The 21861-nt window shown below is 47.0% G+C and overlaps 5 non-coding genes across 5 annotated transcripts; all 5 read right to left on the bottom strand.

The window, feature by feature from the left end:
• Positions 1-807: 807 nt before the first annotated feature.
• On the bottom strand, positions 808-948 carry LOC141167814 (U4 spliceosomal RNA). Its single transcript, XR_012251602.1, has one exon. It is a non-coding gene; the product is annotated as a U4 spliceosomal RNA (small nuclear RNA).
• A 280-nt stretch (positions 949-1228) lies between these two features.
• LOC141168335 (U4 spliceosomal RNA) lies at positions 1229-1369 on the bottom strand. Its single transcript, XR_012252074.1, has one exon. It is a non-coding gene; the product is annotated as a U4 spliceosomal RNA (small nuclear RNA).
• A 683-nt stretch (positions 1370-2052) lies between these two features.
• LOC141167959 (U4 spliceosomal RNA) lies at positions 2053-2192 on the bottom strand. The gene has a single exon (XR_012251739.1). It is a non-coding gene; the product is annotated as a U4 spliceosomal RNA (small nuclear RNA).
• A 280-nt stretch (positions 2193-2472) lies between these two features.
• LOC141167812 (U4 spliceosomal RNA) lies at positions 2473-2613 on the bottom strand. The gene has a single exon (XR_012251600.1). It is a non-coding gene; the product is annotated as a U4 spliceosomal RNA (small nuclear RNA).
• A 280-nt stretch (positions 2614-2893) lies between these two features.
• Positions 2894-3034, bottom strand: LOC141167728 (U4 spliceosomal RNA). Its single transcript, XR_012251519.1, has one exon. It is a non-coding gene; the product is annotated as a U4 spliceosomal RNA (small nuclear RNA).
• Positions 3035-21861: the final 18827 nt, after the last annotated feature.

The raw sequence follows: 21861 nt of genomic DNA on the forward strand, positions 1-21861 counted from the left end.
CAAACTGGAGCAAGTTCAGAGAAGAGCGACCAGAATGGTGACTGGTCTGCAAACCATGTCCTATGAGGAACGGTTGCAGGATTTGGGAATGTTTAGCTTGCAAAAAAGAAGACTGAGAGGAGACTTAATAGCTGTCTACAAATATGTCAAGGGCTGTCACATTGTAGAAGGATCATCTTTATTCTCATTTGCACAAGGAAAGACTAGAAGCAATGGGATGAAACTAAATGGGAGGAGACACAGATTAGATATTAGAAAAAACTTTTTGACAGTTAGGGTGATTAATGAGTGGAACAGGATGCCACGAGAGGTGGTGAGTTCCCCTTCAATGGACGTCTTCAAACAGAGGCTGGACAGACATCTGTCTGAGATGATTTAGTGAATCCTGCTTTGAGCAGGGGGTTGGACCAGATGACCCAGGAGGTCCCTTCCAACTCTACCATTCTATGATTCTATGATTCTATGAAAAGTTTTCAATTAGCAATAATCACGCCTCGTTTAAACCTCATGGGTAACTGCGCAAAGTTAACGTTACTCAGGTGACCAAGAAATCCCCACTTCCAGGAAGTGCTCGTTTAAGCCATGGTGAGTTCCAAATGACCACTGCCATTCCTCCGCTGCCGCAAAGAATCCTGGGAGTTGCAGTCTGAGGGCTCAGGGAAGAGGTCATTTTTGGACATTGCAGGCAGATCATCTAGCTCTCTCCTGTTCCAAGCGAAAATCATCAATATGTTGCTGTGGGGCGCAAGATTTCCTTTCCCAATTGGGAGGAGCTAACACTCTGTCATTTGCATACCATGGATTAAGTCTCCTGAGAGACCAACAAAAATTGCCGATGCTGACTGTATTTCAAGTCATCATGGCGGGATATTGGGAAAAGATTTCAATTAGCAATAATCTCGCCTCGTTTAAACCGCATGGGCTACGATACTGCCACTGCGCAAAGTTATAGTAACTCAGGTGACCAAGAAATCCCCACTTCCAGGAAGAGCTCGTTTAAGCCATGGTGAGTTCCAAATGACCACTGCCCTTCGTCCACTGCCACAAAGCATCCTGGGAGTTGCAGTCTGAGGGCTCAGGGAAGAAGTCATTTTTGGACATTGCAGGCAGATCATCTAGCTCTCTCCTGTTCCAAGCAAAAATCATCACTACGATGCAGTGGGGTACAATATTTCCTTTCCCAATTGGGAGGAGCTAACACTCTGTCATTTGCATACCATGGATTAAGTCTCTTGAGAGACCAACAAAAATTGCCGATGCTGACTTTATTTTAAGTCAACATGGCGGGATATTGGGAAAAGTTTTCAATTAGCAATAATCACGCCTCGGTTAAACCTCGTGGGCTACGATACTGCCACTGCGCAAAGTTAAAGTTACTCAGGTGACCAAGAAATCCCCACTTCCAGGAAGTGCTCGTTTAATCCATGGTGAGTTCACGCTCGGTTAAACCTCATTGGCTATGATACTGCTGCTGAGCAAAGTTAAAGAAACTCAGGTGATCAAGAAATCCCAGCTTCCAGGAAGAGCCTGTTTAAGCCTTGGTGTGTTCCAAGTGACCACTGCCCTTCCTGAACTGCCGCAAAGCATCCTGGGAGTTGCAGTCTGAGGGCTCAGGGAAGAAGTCATTTTTGGACATTGCAGGCAGATCATCTAGCTCTCTCCTGTTCCAAGCGAAAATCATCAATACGATGCTGTGGGGCGCATGATTTCCTTTCCCAATTGGGAGTAGCTAACACTCTGTCATTTGCGATACTGCCACTGCGCAAAGTTAAAGTTACTCAGGTGACCAAGAAATCTCCACTTCCAGGAAGAGCTCGTTTAATCCATGGTGAGTTACAAATGACCACTGCCCTTCCCCCGCTACCCCAAGGCATCCTGGCAGTTGCAGTCTCAGGGCTCAGAGAAGAGGTCATTTTTGGCCATTGCAGGCAGATCAGCTCGATCTCTCCTGCTCCAAGCGAAAACCATCAAAACGATACAGTGCGGAACAACATTTCCTTTCCCCACTGGGAGGAGCTAACACTCAGTTATTTACATATTATGGATTAAGTCTACTGAAAGTCCAAAAAAAAATTGCCTATGCTGACTGTATTTCAAGTCATCATTGCGGGATATTGGGAAAAGTTTTCAATTAGCAATAACCATGCCTCGTTTAAACCTCATGGGCTACGATACTGCTACTGCGCAAAGTTAAAGTAACTCAGGTGACCAAGAAATCCCAGGTTCTAGAAAAAGCTTGTTTAAGCCATGGTGAGCTCCAAATGACCACTGCCCTTCCTCCGCTGCCGCAAAGCATCCTGGGAGTTACAGTCTGAGTGCTCAGAGAAGAGGTCATTTTTGGCCATTGCAGGCAGATCAGCTCGATCTCTCCTGCTCCAAGCGAAAATCATCAATACGATGCTGTGGGGCGCAAGATTTCCTTTCCCAATTGGGAGGAGCTAACACTCTGTCATTTGCATACCATGGATTAAATCTCCTGAGAGACCAACAAAAATTGCCTATACTGACTGTATTTCAAGTCATCACGGCGGGGTATTTGGAAAAGTTTTCAATTAGCAATAATAACGCCTCAGTTAAACCTCATGGGCTACGATACTGCCACTTTGCAAAGTTAAAGTAAGTCAGGAGACTAAGAAATCCCAGCTTCCAGGAAGAGCTTGTTTAAGCCATGGTTAGTTCCAAATAACAATTACCCTTCCTCCGCTGCCGCAAAGCATCCTGGGAGTTGCAGTCTAAGTGCTCAGAGAAGAGATCATTTTTGGCCATTGCAGGCAGATCAGCTCGATCTCTCCTGCTCCAAGCAAAAATCATCAGTAGGATGCTATGGGGCGCAAGATTTCTTTTACATTCTGTGAGGAGCTAATACTCTGTCATTTGCATACCATGGATTAAGTCTTCTGATAGACCAACAAAAATTGCTGATGCTGACTGTATTTCAAGTCATCATGGCAGAATATAGGAAAAAGATTTCAATTAGCAATAATCACGCCTCGGTTAAACCTCATTGGCTACGATACTGCCACTGCCCAAAGTTAAAGTTACTCAGGTGACCAAGATATCCCCACTTCCAGGAAGTGGTCGTTTAAGCCATGGTGAGTTCCAAATGACCACTGCCCTTCCTCCGCTGCCACAAAGCATCCTGGGAGTTGCAGTCTAAGGGCTCAGGGAAGAGGTCATTTTTGGACATTGCAGGCAGATCATCTAGCTCTCTCCTGTTCTAAGCAAAAATCATCACTATGATGCAGTGGGGTACAAGATTTCCTTTCCCAATTGGGAGGAGCTAATGTGGCACCCCAGGGGTCTGATTGCCACTAGTGTTGAGCCACCCCCGTAGTGTTCGAGTTCGGTTCGGTTCGTCGAACACCCGTGTGTTCGCCGAACTGTTCGTCGAACTGTTCGTCGAACACCTTCGAACACCGTTAAAACCAATGGCAGGCAAACAAAAACACATAGAAACACATAGAAAACACTTTCAAAGGTGTCCAAAAGCTGACAAACTGCTCTGAAGACACAACTAACACATGGAAAAGTGACAAGTACATATAGTCATGCGAAAAGAAAAGAGGTGGAGGAGTAAAAGGAGGGGGAACCCTGACGGCCAGCCCCCCTCTCCCAATACTGGTGCCTGTCCGCTGGTGGGTCGAGCGAGCCCCCCTGTGGTGGAGGCAGCTCTAAGCTTTTTAATTTAAATTGTCTCTCTAATTTGAATGAATACACTTTAAATCCATTTACAAGGATCTATTGGAGGGCAAGCAGCCGCGTAATTCCAGCTCCAGTAGCGTCCACTAAAGCTGCTGCAGTTAAAAAGCTTTTATAAGGATCGAGCTCGGCTGTCCACCGCAAGGCATCCTACTGCCAGTCCCAGCCCCTATGCCTTGGGGTGCCTCCTGATGCTCTTCACTGAGTATCCCGTGGTCCCGAAGCATTTCCTTTTTCCTTTGAAAAAATTAAGTGTCAAAACTACAGGTGGTGTAGCTTGCTTAACAGCCGGGATAATCCGCTGACTAGCAGACACTGCTACTATGCACAAAGTATTTCCTGGGCTAGATGCAGTTAAAAATTTGTAATTAGATACTCTCGTTGGATGCTGAGAAAGCATTCCATAGAGTCTCCTGGCACGCCATATATGATTCTCTTAAAAAGCTTGGGGTAGGGGTCTAGGGGACCCTTTTATAGCCAAAATCACGGCTCTGTATCGCAATACGTCACCTAGGCTGAAGATAAATGGAACTGTATTACCCTGAGGGCTCGGTTGCTACAGAGGTATTGCACCTCACCCAGAGGTGTGATATCTCACTCTCAGGTAAGGAAGGAGTGTGGATCAGGACCCGACACCTGCATGCATTACACCACATTGCCGTGGGGCAGGGCGACCAATATGCCCCTGAGATGGGCACGACAGTCCCTGTCCCTGGCTGGAGTGGGGGGAGGGAACACTGAGGAAGGGGAACCCTGTAGTGCAGGAGCAGGGAGGAAGCAGTTCCTGGGTGCATTGAGAAGGGAGTATAAAAGGTGGGCACCATCTTATTTCAATGCAGAGAAGTCTGAGCAGAAGTGGCAGGGAGCAGGGGCTCTGCATGAGCTCTGCTCCGGAGGCGGGCCTAGTAACAGAGGCCCAGGCCTGGAAGAGGGAGAAGGAAGGAAGAGGAGCGGAGAAGGCTCCAGGAACGAGGAACGAAGGGATCCCAGGGGTGCGGACGGGCGAGTCGCCACCGCACGCCCGAATCCACCTGCGTGGAGGGGTCAGGCCAAAGGGGGAGACCGGTCCCCGAAACTAGTGGAGGCAGGAAACGACCCTCAGCTAGAAACAGGAGGCTGTGACATTTTATGTGGCGCAGCCCCTCGCTACACCCGCTAGGAAGGCACCACATAGGGTCAGGGAAACTGGCGCCAAGTTTACCAAGAGCAGGCCCGAGGCAGCCGGACAGAAGGGTTGGTAAGAAAGGCCAGACAAAGGACACACAAAGGGGGCCCTGTGAAGCGCTCCAAAGTTATCTGGGAGTTGTCTGAGCCCCTCACCTGGTGAGCACAGTACGACGTGGGCAGCCATTACCTGCAGACGTGGTCTGGATAATAAGAACTGTGAGTAAAGGCCCTGGACTGCATCACTGACTCCGTGTCGTTACTGCTGCTGCCCTGCACCATCACCCCCATCCTCCGCATACACTGCCCTGAGGCTATACTCCTCCCGTGGGGAGTTATGCTACGCTCTGCTGCACCCACAACACCAGCCTCAGCGGTCTGCCCTGGAGTGGCGGTTCACTCTGACCGCAATCCACGGGTGGCGTAGTCGGACATTTAAACATCAAAACCACATAAATAGTTCCGCCACTGATTTGACCGCCCTGAGCCACGGAACCGGGTCGCCGCCACGGAGACTACAACCACCAGCATCCACCAAAAAGGTTCCGGCTCCGGGTGTCCCAAGGCCCAGGGGGCGCGTCAGAACATTTTCATCACCTTTCACAATCACCAATGGGACAAGGCAGGGATGTTCTCTGTCCCCTCTCTTATACATCCTAGTGACGGAGCACCTGCTCTCATCAATTCGCCATAACCCCAATATTAGGTGGATTGAGGTGGGAGGCACCGAGTAAAAGTGCTCTCTATTTGCTGATGATGTCCTAGTATATATCACTCAATCACATATATCCATCCATGCTGTTACGGCTGAAATAGATCACTTTGTTACATGGTCAAATTTTAAAATCAATGCAGTGAAGTCTGAGGCCCTCGATGTCTCCCTCCCCAAATCCATATAGGATTCCATCCAGTCCAACTTTCCCTTTGCCTGGCCCTCACAGGGTATCAAATACTTAGGAATTCCTATTCATAGAGACCTCTCCCATCTATGTTATCTTAATTTTGGGCCCTTTATTGAACAACTCCATACAGACCAAGTTAGAACTATAAGATTCACTACGTGAACCACTGGTGTTTTGTGGAAAAGCACATGTACACTGTGTTCCAAATTATTATGCAAAAAGTGTTTAGGAGTGATAAGGGAAGAATTTGTTTGTTTGTCAGTTAAACTCATTGATGGTGATGTGTGTCAGGGCTCTTTATATCACTGTAAGCAATTGCAGACACCTGTGCTAATTAGTTTGGCAGGTGTGTCCAATGAAAGGCAAGACTACTTAAGAAGGCTGTCTCACATTATTAAGCAGCCTACAATTTCTGCCAAAATGGGAAAGAAAAAGGATGTGTCGGCTGCTGAGAAGCAACAAATTGTGGAGTGTTTAGGTCAAGGCATGACTACAATCAACATTGTGCGATGATCAGGATGAAGTGTCTTGGCAATCAAGAAGTATGTAGCTGATTCACAGTACACACGTGTGCGTGCTGATAAGGGCAAATTGAGGACTCTTTCCTACAGGCAATTACGTCAGGTTAAAAGAGCAGCGGCAAAAAAGCCTTGTCATAGCAGCAGACAAGTTTTTGAAGCTGCTGGTGCCTCCAACATCCCCCGAACAACAAGATGCAGGGTCCTTCAGAGGTTTGCAGCTGTGCATACGCCATCCTGTCGACCTCCTCTATCCACTTCACACAAGCAGAAACGGCTCCAGTGGGCCAAACATTACATGAAGACTGATTTCAAAACTGTTTTGTTCACGGATGAGTGCCGTGCAGCGCTCGATGGTCCAGATGGATGGAGTGGAGGATGGCTGGTTGATGGACACCCCACGCAAACACGGCTACAGCGCCAACAAGGAGGAGGTGGAGTAATGTTTTGGTCTGGAATCATGGGGAGAGAGATTGTCGGCCCCTTTAGGATCCCTGAAGGCGCTAAAGATGAACTCCATAATGTATGTGGATTTTCTCAAACAGCACTTCCTGCCATGGTTCAAGAAGAAGAACCGTGTATTTCACAGCAAGATCATTTTTTTGCATGATAATGCACCATCTCATGCTGCACATCAAACATCTGCATCTCTGGCTGATATGGGCATAAAAGGGGACAAACTTATGGTGTGACCCCCATGCTCCCCTGACGTCTACCCCATTCAGAACCTCTGGAGCATCATCAAAAGGAGTGTCTATGATGGCGGGAGGCAGTTCACATCTAAGCAACAGCTCTGGGAGGGTATTCTGTCCTCATGCAAAACAATTGAAGCAGAAACCATCCAAAACCTGACAAATTCAATGGACGAGAGAGTTCAGAAGCTCCTTTCGAACAAGGGGTCCTCTGTGAAAATATAACATCACCTAGAATAAAGTTTTGAGTTGAAAACTGTTTGATTTCAGTTTCTAATAACCTGCTAATGCTTATAATTTCAAAAATGACCATTTTTTGGGTCTTTATTAAAATGAAAAGGTTGATCGAAAAGTTTGGGGGATCTAAGAGTGTGGCAACCCAGTAGTCATGATTACTTCGAATTCTGACAATATGAGGGTCATGTTGCAGGTAGTGCAGCAAGAAGGCACTTATGTGTCTTGCGCATCTCGGAGCCCCAAAATTATTTTCCGGGCTAGATGCAGCTAAAAATTATTATTAATTTTAAATCTGGTGGAGCTTAGTATAGATGGCCTAATAGGATCAGTGCTGCACACTGCTACAAAGCCCAAATTATTTTCCAGCCAAGATACAGATAAACATGATTAGTAATTTTAAATCTGGTGGAGTTTTTATAGATGGCCTAATAGAATCAGTGCTGCACACTGCTACAAAGCCCAAATTATTTTCCAGCCAAGATACAGATAAACATGATTAGTAATTTGAAAGCTTAAAACGGTTGAATCATAGAATCATAGAATGTAGAGTTGGAAGGGACCTCCTGGGTCATCTGGTCCAACCCCCTGCTCAAAGCAGGATTCACTAAATCATCTCAAACAGATGTCTGTCCAGCCTCTGTTTGAAGACGTCCATTGAAGGGGAACTCACCACCTCTCGTGGCAGAAAGTTCCACTCATTGATCACCCTCACTGTCAAAAAGTTTTTTCTAATATCTAATCTGCGTCTCCTCCCATTTAGTTTCATCCCATTGCTTCTAGTCTTTCCTTGTGCAAATGAGAATAAAGATGATCCTTCTACAATGTGACAGCCCTTGACATATTTGTAGACAGCTATTAAGTCTCCTCTCAGTCTTCTTTTTTGCAAGCTAAACATTCCCAAATCCTGCAACCGTTCCTCATAGGACATGGTTTGCAGACCAGTCACAATTCTGGTCGCTCTTCTCTGAACTTGCTCCAGTTTGTCTATGTCTTTTTTAAAATGTGGTGCCCAAAACTGTACACAGTATTCCAGATGAGGTCTGAACAAAGAGGAGTAAAGTCCGATAATGACTTCACGTGATCTAGACTGTATGCTTCTGTTAATACATCCCAGAATTGTATTTGCCCTTTTTGCTGCTGCATCACACTGTTGACTCATGTTCAGTCTATGATCTATTAGTATACCTAAGTCTTTTTCACATGTACTGTTGCTTAGCTCTATTCCTCCCATTCTGTATATGCTTTTTTCATTTTTATTGCCCAGATGTAGTACTTTGCATTTTTCCCTGTTAAAAACCATTCTGTTGGTTGCTGCCCACTGCTCCAGTTTATTTAGTTCTTTTTGAATCCTCTCTCTCTCTTCTCTAGTATTAGCTATCCCTCCTAGCTTTGTGTCATCAGCAAATTTAATCAGTTTACCCTCAATTCCTTCATCTAAATCATTGATAAAGATGTTGAACAATACAGGTCCCAGGACGGAGCCCTGTGGTACCCCACTTGAGACATTCATCCAGCTGGATGTGAAGCCATTTACAACCACCCTTTGAGTCCGATCACTAAGCCAGTTATGAATCCACCTAACAGTTGCCTGGTCCATTGCATACTTGGTCATTTTTTCAATAAGGATGGTGTGAGATACTTTGTCAAATGCTTTGCTGAAGTCAAGATATACTATATCTACAGCATTTCCCTGATCCACCCAGTCAGTGATTCTGTCATAGAAGGAAATTAAGTTAGTCTGACATGACTTGTTAGTTACAAACCCATGCTGACTCTGGTTAATCACTTCATTCTTATCCATGTACTTACCTACATGTTGTTTAATAATTTGTTCAAAGATCTTTTCTGGTATAGAAGTCAGACTCACCGGCCTATAGTTCCCTGGGTCCACCTTCTTCCCCTTTTTGAAGATAGGAACAACATTTGCTCTTCTCCAGTCTTCTGGGACTTCTCCTGTTCTCCAAGAATTTTCAAAGATTATGGAGAGTGGTTCTAAAATTTCTTCTACGATCTCCTTCAGTACTCTGGGGTGTAATTCATCTGGACCTGGAGACTTGAACTCATTTATGTTAGCTAAATATTCCCTCACAATCTTTCTGTTTACAGATAACTTGGATTGTTCTATTCCTTTAAAACGACAGTGAAGATCAGTTGATGATACATTTTCTTTTTGTGAGAAAACAGATGCAAAATAGGAATTAAAAAGTTCGGCCTTCTCAACATCCTCTCTTACCTTTTCTCCATTTTCATCCTGTAAAAATCCTATAGCATCTTTGACTTTTCTTTTACTTTTGACATACCCCCAAAATCCTTTTTTGTTGCTTTTGACATCTCTTGCAAGCCTTAATTCATTGTCAGCTTTAGCTAACCTGATACGTGCCCTACATGATCTGCAGACTGCATTATAATCTTCTTTAGATATGCCTCCCTCTTTCCATTTAATAAACATTTCTTTCTTTCTTTTTAGCATGTGTTTAAGTTCTGTGTTCATCCATCCTGGTTTCCTTAAATGCTTCCCATTCTTCCTACTTTTCGGGATTGTTAACGATTGTGCTTTGAGAATCTCAGTTTTAAAAATTTCCCATCCTTCCTGGACATTTTTGTCCTTAAGGACATCCAGCCATTGGATCCCTCCTATTCTCTTTCTGAGTCTCTTAAAATCTGCCTTTCTAAAATCTAACCTTGAAGTTTGAGTCTTCACATGTCTTCCTCCTCTAGTTATCTTAAATTCTATAATAGCATGATCGCTGCCTCCTAGGGTCCCAGTCACCTTTACCTCCTCAACCATTTCATCCCTGTTTATAAGGATTAGATCCAAAGTAGCAGATCCCCTTGTTTTCTCCCCTACCTTTTGGAAGATAAAGTTGTCAGCAAGAGAGGATAAGAATTTGCTTGACCTGTTAGTTTTACTTGAGAGAGATTCCCAACAAATGTCTGGATAGTTGAAATCTCCCATGACCACTACGGTGATTTTAACCAATCATCCATCTTTTACTCTCCCCAGGATGACACAGGGGTAGAAAAGTCGTTTCGGATCCATGATTTGTTCATCTTTATGAACGTGAGTCTGTCTACATTATCAGTGGAGAGACGCGTGCGCTTATCTGTCAGCACACCACCAGCAGCGCTGAACACACGTTCAGACAGAACGCTGGCTGCGGGGCATGACAAGATCTCCAAGGCGTAAGTGGCTAGCTCCGGCCATTTATCCAGATTGGAAGCCCAAAAAGAGCAAGGGTCCAGTGACACAGTCATGGCTTCAATGTTTACTTGGAGATACTCCTGTACCATCGTCTCTAGGCGTTGACTATGTGTCAGACTTCTTGTCTCCTGTGGCCTTGCAAAGGATGGGCTAAAAAAGTGGTGAAATGATTGTGCAAAATTGATGTTACCAGCAGATACTGTGGTTCTGTTATGGTTTGAGTGCTGAACACTTGACGGTCCCACGGTTGGCAAGTTGGAACTGTGAGATTCACTACGTGCACCACTGGTGTTTTGTGGAAAAGCACATGTAAGATTCTGCAACAGTCTCTGCTGATACTCCTGCATGCGTACATCCCTTTCTATGGCAGGAATAATTTCTGCAAATTTACTTTTGTACCGGGGATCTAACAGTGTGGCAACCCAGTAGTCAGGATTATTTCTAATTCTCACAATTCGAGGGTCATGTTGCAGGTAGTGCAGCAAGAAGGCACTCATGTGTGTTGCGCATCCAGGAGCACCAAGTCCCTGTTGTATTGGTGGCGAGGTAACAATCATGCTTCCTTCCTCTGTCCTCTCCCCCCAACCTCGCACAACAGAAATGTGATCAAGGTCTCCCTCATCTGATGAGTCTTCCATCAGTTCGTCCTCCACTTCTTCCTGGGCTCCTGCACCTTCCTCACTAGTTTGGCTGCTACCATGCACCCTGGTAAAACCATCTCCCCCACCCTCACATGCCTGCCGCCTTGGTGCTGCCGACCGTCTGGACCTTGCAGATGTTAGCCCTTCCGCATACAACTCCTCCTCCTCTACTTCCTCCACCTCCTCTTGTGCCACCACCTGACTCTGAATTCTGTTTAACATGTGCTCCAGCATGTAAATCACCGGAATAGTCATGCTGATAATGGCATCGTCAGCACTAAACATCTTCGTTGCCATTTCAAAACTGTGCAGAAGGGTGCATAGGTCCCTGATCTGAGACCACTCCTCCAGCGTGATTTGCCCCACGTCTGGATCTCGTTGGCCCAGGCTATATGTCAGAACGTATTGCACCAGGGCTTGTCGGTGCTGCCACAGTCGCTGCAACATGTGCAGAGTTGAATTCCACCGGGTAGGCACATCGCATTTTAGCCGGTGAAGTGGCAGGCCCAACGACTTCTGTAGAGATGTAAGTCGCTGAGCTGCGGGATGCGAACGGCGGAAGTGGGCACACAGCGACCGTGCCCTCTGCAGAAGGCCATCTAGTCTGGGATAGTGGGCTATAAATTGCTGGACAACCAGGTTCAACACGTGAGCCATACAAGGCACGTGTGTGACATTGCCCCGGCGAAGGGCCGCACCCAGGTTTGCAGCATTGTCGCACACGGCCTTCCCTGGTTTCAGGTCCAGTGGAGACAACCATTCATGAAATTGGTTCTCCAGAGCTGACCACAATTCCTCAGCTGTGTGACTCACATTTCCCAGACATTTCAAAGTAAAAACCGCCTGATGACGTTGAGCCCTACTGCCAGCATAGTAAGGAGGTGTGCAGGATCCCTTCTGCGCAGTTAGAAAGCTTGTGGCATGACCAGACAGGCTTTGGGTGCAGGTGGAAGACCGAGAGGAGGTTGAGGAGGCAGAAGCAGTGGAGGAACTTTGACATAAAGAGGATTGACGCACAACTCGTGGGGACAGCAAGACTTGGACAGCAGCCCCTTGTCCTGCTGTCACCATAGTTACCCAGTGCCCAGTCAGCGACATGTAACGCCCCTGTCCATGCCTACTCGTCCAAGTGTCTGTGGTGAAATGCACCCTGTCACACACAGAGTTTCTCAAAGAAGCGGTGATGTTGTGTGCGACATGCTGGTGGAGCGCAGGCACACCTTTCTTTGAGAAGTAGTGCCGACTGGGCATCTGGTACTGGGGCACTGCGACGGACATAAGGTCTCGAAAATCCTCTGTGTCCACCAGGCGGAAAGGCAGCATTTCTGTAGCCAAGAGCTTTCAGATGGTGAAATTCAACCTCTTAGCTTTCTCATGGCTAGGAGGAAATGGTCTTTTACTTGTCCACATCTGAGGGACCGAGGGCTGGCTATTGTGCTTAGACGGGGTTGATAAGGGTGTCCCCGGCAAACTGCCGGTCTGTGAGGAAGATGCAGGCGGACATGTTAGGTTGCCTTGATCCAAAGGTGGTGCTATCGATGTCGGACAGCGCTCAACACCAGCTGGTGTTACCACCTCCAAAGAAAGTGATGACCTGCCAATCACGCTGGCTGTTGCGGGTAAAGAGGTGGCAGGTCTGCGCCCCAAAACAGGTGTGACTGCTGTCCCCCCAGTCACAGAGGATGAAGAGGCCGCGGATGCACAAGATATGGCAGACGGTGGTTGGCCCGGCCGGCTAGGCCGCATTGTAGCCCACTGAGCTTCCCACTGCAACTTATGCTTCATGTCCATGTGCCGTTTCATGCATGAAGTACTCAAACTATGTATTTTTTGGCCTCTACTTAGCTTTTGCTGACAAATGTTACAGATAACACGAGTTGGGTCATCTTTATCGATCTGAAAAAATGCCCAGGCTATGCAAGGCTTAGCACCCATGCGACCTGAAGAGCCACCACGACTTGTGGTGAGAGGCAGAGTTGTGTTTGAGGATGCAGTTGTTGACATGCTTCCAGGACTACGTTTCTGTCCAGGAAGGCGCAACCTGACCTCGTCGTCACTAGCATCTTCCTCCACCTCCTCTGCTGACCTCATCTCTTGGCTGACTGTGGGTTGACAGTAAGTGGGATCTCCAACCTCATCATCATCACCCTGTGCGTTATCACACCCGTCGTCCTCAGAGCCAACCTGTTCCTGCCCTGACAAAAAACTAAAGTTGTCGCTCCAATCAGGTATTTGAGTCTCATCATCGTCTTCCTCATTGTCTCCACCAACAGGAGTTACAGTTTGGGAATGAGGGTCTACATTATGGTCAGAACCTTCTGCGTCTGGTCCTGGATCCGACTCATAAAGATTCTGGGCATCAGTGCAGATCATTTCCTCGTCTGGATTCACAGAAGCGCTGGAGTCGACCTCTGATTCCCAGGCTATAGTATGAGTAAACAGCTCTGCAGACTCAACCATCTGTTCTACTTCATACTCAGACGGGCAGCTGGAGATTTGGGAGCTGTGAGGAAGCAAGTGCGATTGGGGTGACACCTTTGAGGACTGGAGTATTTGTGATGTTGAAGTTGATGTGGAGGAGAGCCCACTTAAAGGAGCACTTGATATCCGTTGAAGCACCTGCTGTTTTTGTGCCTCATCTGGAATTTGTAGCGATTGGCGTGGCCGTAAGAAAGGGATCTTATCACATTGTCCGCTAAAAGAAGTAGACATTTTAGTTTGGCTGGAAGATGGTCTTTCTTCTGCAGATGTTACTGTTGCTTTAACACCTACCCCACGGACACAACCTTTTTTCCCCTTCCCAACACGCCTATTCCCCTTTCCACAAGCAGCAGGCCTTTTTCCACTCATTTTGGTGGTTAACTAATTCACAACTCTGGAGTTGTTTGCACAAAAAAACAATGGATGGGAACCGAGCAGAGCTGAGTGGCCAAACTGTGGTATTAGGCCAAAATTATTGGCTGGGTTAGATGCAGAAAAAAATTATATTCAATTTGCAACCTGATGGAGGTCAGTATAGATGGACTAATAGAACAAGTCCCACACACAGCTAGAAGCCCAAATATTTTTTCAGAGGTAGATGCAGAAAAAAAAATATTCAGTTTGCAACCTGATGGAGGTCAGTATAGATGGACTAATAGAGAAAGTCCCACACACTGCTAGAAGGCCAAATATTTTTTCAGAGCTAGATGCAGACAAAAAATTATTTTGAATTTGCAACCTGATGGAGGTCAGTATAGGTGGACTAATAGAACAAGTCCCACACACTGCTAGAAGGCCAAATATTTTTTCACAGCTAGATGCAGAAAAAAATTATATTCAGTTTGCAACCTGATGGAGGTCAGTATAGATGGACTAATAGAGAAAGTCCCACACACTGCTAGAAGGCCAAATATTTTTCAAGAGCTAGATGCAGACAAAAAATTATTTTGAATTTGCAACCTGATGGAGGTCAGTATAGGTGGACTAATAGAACAAGTCCCACACACTGCTAGAAGGCCAAATATTTTTTCACAGCTAGATGCAGAAAAAAATTATATTCAGTTTGCAACCTGATGGAGGTCAGTATAGATGGACTAATAGAGAAAGTCCCACACACTGCTAGAAGGCCAAATATTTTTTCAGAGCTAGATGCAGAAAAAAATTATATTCAGTTTGCAGCCTGATGGAGGTCAGTATAGATGGACTAATAGAGAAAGTCCCACACACTGCTAGAAGGCCAAATATCTTTTCAGAGCTAGATGCAGAAAAAAATTATATTCAGTTTGCAACCTGATGGAGGTCAGTATAGATGGACTAATATAGAAAGTCCCACACACTGCTAGAAGGCCAAATATTTTTTCAGAGCTAGATGCAGACAAAAAATTATTTTGAATTTGCAACCTGATGGAGGTCAGTAGAGAAGGACTAATACAACAAGTCCCACACACAGCTAGAAGCCCAATATTTTTTCAGAGCTAGATGCAGAAAAAAATTATATTCAATTTGCAACCTGATGGAGGTCAGTATAGATGTAGTAATAGAACAAGTCCCACACACAGCTAGAAGCCCAAATATTTTTTCAGAGCTAGATGCAGATAAAAATTATTTTGAATTTGCAACCTGATGGAGGTCAGTATAGGTGGACTAATAGAACAAGTCCCACACACTGCTAGAAGGCCAAATATTTTTTCACAGCTAGATGCAGAAAAAAATTATATTCAGTTTGCAACCTGATGGAGGTCAGTATAGATGGACTAATAGAGAAAGTCCCACACACTGCTAGAAGGCCAAATATTTTTTCAGAGCTAGATGCAGAAAAAAATTATATTCAGTTTGCAACCTGATGGAGGTCTGTATAGATGGATTAATAGAACAAGTCCCACACACAGCTAGAAGCCCAATATTTTTTCAGAGGTAGATGCAGAAAAAAATATATTCAGTTTGCAACCTGATGGAGGTCAGTATAGATGGACTAATACAACAAGTCCCACACACAGCTAGAAGCCCAATATTTTTTCAGAGCTAGATGCAGAAAAAAATTATATTCAATTTGCAACCTGATGGAGGTCAGTATAGATGGAGTAATAGAAAAAGTCCCACACACAGCTAGAAGCCCAAATATTTTTTCAGAGGTAGATGCAGAAAAAAATTATATTCAGTTTGCAACCTGATGGAGGTCTGTATAGATGGATTAATAGAACAAGTCCCACACACAGCTACAAGCCCAATATTTTTTCAGAGGTAGATGCAGAAAAAAATATATTCAGTTTGCAACCTGATGGAGGTCAGTATAGATGGACTAATACAACAAGTCCCACACACAGCTAGAAGCCCAATATTTTTTCAGAGCTAGATGCAGAAAAAAATTATATTCAATTTGCAACCTGATGGAGGTCAGTATAGATGGAGTAATAGAACAAGTCCCACACACAGCTAGAAGCCCAAGTATTTTTTCAGAGCTAGATGCAGATAAAAATTATTTTTAATTTGCAACCTGATGGAGGTCAGTATAGATGGACTAATAGAGAAAGTCTCACACACTGCTAGAAGGCCAAATATTTTTTCAGAGCTAGATGCAGAAAAAAATTATATTCAGTTTGCAACCTGATGGAGGTCTGTATAGATGGAGTAATAGAACAAGTCCCACACACAGCTACAAGCCCAATATTTTTTCAGAGGTAGATGCAGAAAAAAATATATTCAGTTTGCAACCTGATGGAGGTCAGTATAGATGGACTAATAGAGAAAGTCCCACACACTGCTAGAAGGCCAATATTTTTTCAGAGCTAGATGCAGAAAAAAATTATATTCAATTTGCAACCTGATGGAGGTCAGTATAGATGGACTAATAGAATGATGCTATGCCCAAAAGATTTTACTTCACTAGGTGCAGTAAAAAAATTGGTATTCTATACACAGGTGGTATATCTTGCAACACAGATAGGCTACTCCACTGACTAACACACTCTGCAATAGGCCAAAAAGTATTAGCTTTGCTAGATTCAGCCAAATGCTGTGAAAAAAACATGCACAGCACTGGCACAGACCTGCCTGGCAAAAACTGATAGGAACTGATGTAACCTAGTCCTGAAAAGGACTCCAATTACAATTAGTCTTTACTCCCACAACCTATCTATTTAAGAGCACAGACCTGCCTGATAAAAGTCGTAGGAAATGCTGTAACCTAGTCCTTAAAAGGACTGCAATCACAACTATTCCCTACTCCCAAGCTATCTGTAGATTTGTGCGAAAATTGGCTTGAAATTAACAAGGTATAGCGCACACAGCAACAGCGGTGCCGTCTAACACGAAGCTGCAGCAGTGAGAAAATGGTGGCGACGGGGAAAATGGCTTGGTCTTATAGGGCAAGGACATGTGACATACACTGCCAATGACACATGCCCTTGCTTGTGTGAAAAAAAGCATTTCGCTCCGTGTGTGCGCTGCTGATAGGCTGACAGATTGCACCTCCCCACTGTAAATGCGGGAAAGAGAAAAAAAAATGGAGATCTTCATTATTCCTGCAGAGATCCATCCCCTGCCCCTCCCCCCACCCCGCTGTACACTCAAACTGCATATGAACATTAATTTTCATCATTACTGAGAAAAAATCCAGTTATGATTTTGGTGCACGAACAGTTATCGAACATAATCTCGAACAGCCGAATTTTTCTCAAATCGTTCGTGTTCGCCGAACGGCTCGAACACCGCCCAAAACAGCTCGAATTTGAGATTGGCGAACAGTTCGATTAGAACAACGCTCATCTCTAATTGCCACAGTAATAGAGATATTATGTCTGAGAGCAAGTGGGAGGTTTCTCTGGTCAGGAGCCCTAAGCATGCAACACGGCCCGCCCAGACCTGGGAGGGGAGAAATCTGCCCTTATAAACTGGGTCTGGGGCGGGATTAGACAGTTAGAGTTCCAGACACAGGGAAAGTGAGAACAGGAGCTCTGTAGGAGCAGAAGCAGAAGGCCAGGGGCTGTGAGCAGAGATATAGCTCGCCCTGGCTGAGGACACTAAAACCGGACACAGGAGTCCGAGGCTGTGGGGACTGATATATACCCAGCAGCAGAAACCAGCCGGCAGGGGATTCCAGGTCCTCTGGCCATAGAAGACCGGAGGCTCAGTCACAAAGAAGGGACCAGCGCTGCCATCAAGGAGCAGAGGCTAACAGAAGGCCCCAAGTCACCAGCCATACGGGTGAGCACCACACGGTATACTCAGGGACGTGGGCTACTTCTACACGCTTACAGCAAGGTAGCCAGGAAGAGTGCAGATAAACAGGGAGGCCTACAACTCCACCTGGCCAGGGGAACTCCTGCTTGATCACAGACTGACCAGGCCCCTTATTCTAGCCAGTACTCCCGGGAGGGTCTGCCTTATCCCATCAGTAAAGACCCTGAACTGCACCACACGTCTCTGAGATTCCTTGCCGCACCAGCACCATTAGCACTGGGACCCTCACACCATCACTCCCATCATCTCTCACATTAGCTGCCCTGAGGCAATACTTCTCCCGTGGGGAGTTATCCCATACTCGGCTGCGCAATCAACATCAGCCTCAGCGGTCAGCAGCGCAGCGGCGGTCCTCACTGACCGCAATCCACGGGTGGCGTATTCGGACAATTACAATACAAATAGACTGCCACTGGTTTGACCACCCTGGGCACGGACCGGGTCACCGCCACACGGAGACTACAACCCCCAGCATCCTACAACAGGCCCGGTTCCGGGTTCCCCTGCACAGCACAGGCCCAGGGGGCGCGTCAACTTTGGCGTAGTCGGCAGGATTTCGTGCCCGCAACCACCGGGTACTGCGTGCCTGAAAAAGACTTTTGAACTTACCTGTGGTGAAGTTTTCCGCCGTCCGGAGTCATTTCCCGCCGTCCGGAGCAAATTCCCGCCATCAGACGCCATCTTGGACCGTTTCCCGCCGTCTTCTGCCTTCTTCCCGCCATCCGCAGCTGCTTCCCGCCTTCGGACGCCATTTTCGGTACGCCGCACAGGAAGAAAGCGCGCGAGATCCGAATCTCCGCCCCACGCTCCACCCCACGCACCGACGCTGCTCAAGGTCCTGGAAGGGAGGAAGAGCGACGCTGATGTCATCGGAGCGCGACGCCAGGTCCTCAACCCCAACGATCGACTGCGGAGCCGCGGCCTACGGAAGAAGAGCATCGTAAGGTAGGCCACGGTCCACTAGGGGGGAAGGAAGATGCCGGACACCGAGGGGAGCTCCACTGCTACAGCCACCGCCAGCGCAACCGCTGCAGCAGTCATGCCATTCACCATGCCCTATATCCCGGGGGCAACCTGGCTACCCCAGTACTCAGGGGAGTCACATACTCTAAATGACTTTAGAGAAAGACTGGATAGCCTCTTCCAGGTGTACCCACTCACAGAAGAGCAAAAAGTGAGCATCCTGGTGGCCCAATTAATCGGGGCAGCCCAAAGGGAGGTAAAGTCCTGGCCACCTGGGAGGAAGAGGACTGTCATAGAAATACTAGCCCGGCTGAAAGACACATTTGATACCTGCACCTCAGCCGAAATAAAGCTCAGATTTTACGGGTGTAAACAGCGGGCACATGAGAGTATAAGAGACTATGCTCTAAACCTACAAGAGGCCCTGAGAGCCATTTAGCAGGCAGACTCTGACAGCATGGGAAATGAAGATAAGCTGTTGACTAAACAATTTATTGAGGGTCTACTGTGCAATGCTCACCGAACCCAGTTGCGGGCAATGGCCTTACAGGACCCTGACCTGGACTTTGCACAGTTCAAGGACAGAGCAATCCGGGTGCTCCGAGAACCAGCACCAGGTGGCGCTGTGGCCCACAGGCGCCCTGCTATCACTTACCACAAGGAGACGGCGCCCTTGTCTGCAGGGCCTGTGGGAGCTGATGCGCAGGCTTTAAACAGTGACCCGGTGACAGACCTGCACCATCAGGTCCAAGAGCTGACTAAGAGCATTGCCGCGCTAACCAGAACTGTGCAGTCTTTACAGGTCTCTTCTCCAGGAAAGATCCAGCTGGCATCCGGACCGGAGGATGTCCCGTGGCGCCGACTGAGGAGGACCCCACCGGCCAGAGGAAGACCCAGCGACAGATACAACGAGGACGGACGACCCTTCTGCCGCCGCTGCAATCAACCCGGACATGTGGCAAGGTACTGTCATTTAAACGGGCACAACCTGGGGTAGAGGGCCAACCCCCAGGCATAAGATCATCAGGCCCATCAAACTGGCGTGATAAATACGTAGGGGGACGTCCAATCTTGCCTGTGGTACTGGATGGCATTCCTATGAGTGCCCTACTAGACACTGGGTCACAGGTGACCACCATCCCGTACGTGCTCTTTAAGCAGTACTGGAATGACTCAGACATAACCCGCTACCCAGATGACGACCTGAGTATCATCGCCAGCAATGGTCAGCCCGTGCCGCAGGTGGGATTCAAGGAGGTGACCATTAAGATCGGTAAAGTCGAACTGGCGGCACAAGGACTGATTATAGTGGACATAGACCGTCATGAGAGTCACCCTAGAATAACCTTGGGAACTAATGTGATTGAAAATTGTCTTGCAGAGGTGATTCTCATTTTACAGCAGGTTGCCAAGAACGCCAGTTCCGGCCAGCAGCGTGTGCTCCAAAAAGAGATCCGGGCACTGATGAAGCGGCAACAGGTGGAACTATCTGGTGGTGAGATAGGTAGCGTGAGAATGTGTGACCCGTTCCCTATTGCCATGCCCCCAAAAAGTGAGATGATGATTTGGTGCCGGGCAGCTATTGGTCTAAAAGGTAGAGATTACCAAGCAATGGTAGAACCCGTCTACTCAGACAGTAGTCCCACCATTTTGACAGCATGGGGGTTGGTCGATGTGCGCCATGGGAGGGTGCCCGTTCGCATCATAAATATCGGGGAGAGAGAAGTACACCTGCCCCGGTATGCCACGCTAGCCAAATTGTTCACCATCAACCAGAACTCTGCACAGGCCGTGGAACCCTTGCCTCCATCTCAACCAGAGGAAGGTAACGGCTCTAAGAAACCAATGGAGGACTGGTGTCAGCAACTACATTTGGGTACTGACTCCACTCCCTCGCACCAAAAACATGGAGTCTATCGGGTGGTTCAAGAGTACGAGAGAGTGTTTAGTAAACACCCGCTGGACTTTGGGCGAGTAAAGGGGGTAGAACATCACATCCCCACGGGAGACCATCCTCCCATAAAGGAGAGATACCGACCCGTACCCTCGGCACACTACCAACACGCCAAGGGGATGCTTAGAGACATGAAGGAGGCTGGGGTAATCAGGGACAGCTGTAGCCCCTGGGCAGCTCCACTAGTCTTAGTGAAAAAGAAAGACAACACCATGAGAATGTGTGTAGACTACAGGAAGGTCAACCGTATCACACACAAAGATGCGTACCCGTTACCAAGGATAGAAGAGTCCTTAGCTGCATTAAAATCTGCTAACTTCTTCTCTACTTTGGATCTCACTAGCGGGTACTGGCAGGTTCCTGTAGCAGAGGCGGACCGGGAGAAGACCGCATTCACCACCCCGATGGGTCTCAGCGAATTTAAATGTATGTCGTTCGGGCTCTGCAACGCACCAAGAACCTTCCAACGGTTGATGGAATGCTGTCTGTGACACCGGAACTTCGAGACGGTCCTGTTATACCTGGACGATGTCATCGTCTATTCCAAGACCTACGAGGACCACCTGAAACACCTGACAGAAGTGTATGAAGCTCTGGCAAACTACGGCCTAAAGGTGAAACCCTCCAAGTGTCACCTCCTGAAACCAAAGGTGCAGTACCTGGGACACGTGGTGAGTGCTGACGGAGTGGCTCCCTACCCTGATAAGATCACCGTGATTAAGGACTGGCCAAGACCCTCCAGCATAAAGGAAGTGCTGCAGTTCCTTGGGTTGGTAGGCTACTACCGAAGATTCATTCCCGGTTTCACCAAAATGGCAGCCCCTATGCAGGACCTCCTGATTAGAGATGAGCGTTGTTCTACTCGAACTGTTCGCCAATCTCAAATTCGAGCTGTTTTGGGCGGTGTTCGAGCCGTTCGGTGAACACGAACGATTTGAGAAAAATTCGGCTGTTCGAGGTTATGTTCGATAACTGTTCGTGCACCAAAATCATAATTGGATTTTTTCTCAGTAATGATGAAAATTAATGTTAATACGCAGTTTGAGTGTACAGCGGGGCGGGGGGAGGGGCAGGGGTTGGATCTCTGCAGCCTATCAGCAGCGCACACACGGAGCGAAGTGCTTTTTTTCACGCAAGCAAGGGCATGTGTCATTGGCAGTGTATGTCAC

This window comes from Phyllobates terribilis, unplaced genomic scaffold, assembly GCF_046119375.1.
Source record: "Phyllobates terribilis strain yellow unplaced genomic scaffold, ASM4611937v1 Scaffold_11__3_contigs__length_659146591, whole genome shotgun sequence".
NCBI classification, from domain to species: domain Eukaryota; kingdom Metazoa; phylum Chordata; class Amphibia; order Anura; family Dendrobatidae; genus Phyllobates; species Phyllobates terribilis.